Source organism: Jaculus jaculus, chromosome 6 (assembly GCF_020740685.1).
Source record: "Jaculus jaculus isolate mJacJac1 chromosome 6, mJacJac1.mat.Y.cur, whole genome shotgun sequence".
NCBI classification, from domain to species: domain Eukaryota; kingdom Metazoa; phylum Chordata; class Mammalia; order Rodentia; family Dipodidae; genus Jaculus; species Jaculus jaculus.
Genome location: NC_059107.1, coordinates 18,843,332 through 18,846,069, shown reverse-complemented (window position 1 = coordinate 18,846,069; position 2,738 = coordinate 18,843,332).

Genomic DNA, 2,738 nt, shown 5'->3' with positions numbered 1-2,738 from the left:
AAAATTTACTGCATCTGAAGAGTAGAGTGCATTGCTCTGTTCAGCGAACATTCCAGGGTGAATTCATTTCTTTTCTGCTGCAATTATTCATGTTTAAACAATATTTTGTCCTCTGGTAATATTTCATATTCATGCAATGATAATTAGAGCTCTACGAATTTTGTTTTCCCCTTAAACTTTATCATTCAGAGATTTAGATTACAACATCTTTTCATTGCTTTGGGCAAGAACACAGCTTTTAAATGTAGTCAAACCACTCCAAGATCCTATTTAAAAACAAAATGTCTGAGTTTGAGCTAGTAAAATACATGCTGCAGACCTTACAATGTCTGATTAGAAGTTCTTGAGTAAAAGAAGGAGGACCCAAAGGAGGGAATACAAGTGCTAAAGAAAGTGTGACCGGGTAGAGTCATAAATGTCAAAGGAGAACATGTCTGTGCATTGGAGGACTTACGGTGGTGGCATGATTCTAGTCACTTTCCATTCTTGGTCTCATTCTTCATAGGTTTAAAGCCCAATGTAAATACTTTGAATTGATCTCTGCAGTTTCATTTCTTTGACAACAAAATATAACTATTGACAGAATAGATGGGTGCTTTCTGAAGGTGTGTTCTTATTTATATAGAAAAACATGTTGGACACATTTGTTGTTTAGAGAAAAAGAATTCCAAGCCAGGCGTGGTGGTGCATGCCTTTAATCCCAGAACTCGGGAGGTAGAGGCAGGAGGATTGCCATGAGTTCGAGCCACTCTGAGACTACATAGTGAATTCCAGGTCAGCCTGAGCTAGAGCAAGACCCTACCTCAGAAAACCAAATAAAGAAAGAAAAAAAAAGAATCCCAAATTACAAACCATTCTATTTTTATAGGAATTCTTAAAGTTAACTCATATGGCTGAACTTTGAAATCATGTTTCTCAAGGTCAAGAGCATGAACCTTAGAGATCTCTGGGAGCTTTACAGAAGAGTCACAAGATTAGAACTATTTTCGTAACAACAGGAAAATATCATTTGCTAATTTTGATATTTGGTTACTTAAAGGTAATGGTTAAATGACTGAAGACTTAGTAAAAAAAAAAAAAAATCCATGTACTGGCATCAAAGACTGTACTGATAAGTGCAGTGCATTTCACTCCCATGCATTCATGATCCCAGATGCTTAGATTTATTCTATATCCATACTGAGAAGTGAACAAAATAAATACCAGCCCTTGAGTGCATATCTACTTAATATTTTGTGTGAATGTATGTAGAGAAAGATACAAACTGATTCAATTGTAACCAGGAATAGTTGATATGTTTATTTAATATCCTTTCTCCAAGACTCTTATCTATATAATGCTGATTTTTTTTCATATACTTAAACCTAAATGAAAAATCACAGCAGACTTAATTCATAAGAAAATAAGAGAATACGACTGCTGACTTCAGTCAAGATGGACATTAAAAAGATTCATAAAAATATGAAGGTATAATGTTGTTCTCACTAAACATTTTTATTTTAGATTATGTAATGTGTTCACAGTCATGGGGTCACATGAAACTGTCATAGTACTTTCATCACCATGAAAAAATGAGTTATACCTCCTTAATTTATAACTTTTAACTATAGAGTCGATAAAGGAAATAGATAACACATAATCAAAAGCTCTCTGAAGTCCTTAATGATTTTTAAGACTATAAAGAGACTTTGAGACTAAAAGAAATCTGAGAATAGCTCATATGCATGGTCTCTTAAAGTTAAGCAGTATATATTATTATATAATTTGCCCCTAGAGATGTCCACTTTGCAGTAAAGGCTTGACAACATGTTTTCTCTCATGAAAGCATATTGGAAAGAAGCATCTTTAAGAGGAGTCAAATTTTGCCTTTTGTCAAAATCCCTAAGCTGCTTGGACCCCCAGTGTTTTAGGAACATGCTTGCATAACAATGATCCTAGTCATGGTGACTCTTGTTTTTCCTTTTCGTTTTTCTTGCCCTGTGGTATTGGGGATTGACCCCAGGACCTCCTGTATGCTAAGTAAGTTCGCTGTCACTCATTTATACTCCCTGCCTTTGTGTCTTTACTTTTTATCTTATGACAAAGTGTCACTAAATTGCTCTGGCTGGCCTGGAACTCACTTTGTAACTCAAGCTGGTCTTGAACTTGCCATCTTCCTGGCTCTACTTCCAGAGTTATTGAGATTTTAGGCCTGCATCAGTAGTCCACTTCTGAGTCTAGACTCCTAAGTACCCATACTTAGTCTCCCTTCATTGTTTATTACTTTTTAGTCTGCTTTAAAGGTTATAAATGAACCTAGAAGGTTTTCAACAGGGTTATTTGTAATGAAAAGAGTTAACTTTAACATGGCATCTTGGGAAGTGGAAAATATTTGCTTTGGCTCCTTATTGTAATTCATAGGAAGTTCAATGAAGCCCTTTACAGAAAGGTTATGAAACATTGCATGAACCTGCGAAAGCACTGATTTAATCTTAGCTCACGGAATAACACTGAGTCAATAGCAAAAGGTAAAACCAGCCACTGGATATAGGTAGAACAGATTGTAGAAGTGAAGACCGGTGTAGGCATTATCATAAATGATTGCATATGGAAGGCACTTTAGGCCAGATCTGATTGCTCATTTGCAAATTATACTGTAGCCTGGAGTCATAAGCAGGATATTAAGGGATTTTTGCTCTAAGCTAGCCAGGGCACAACAAGTGAGTGGTGACTTTTTGTTGTACATATCATTTGTTACC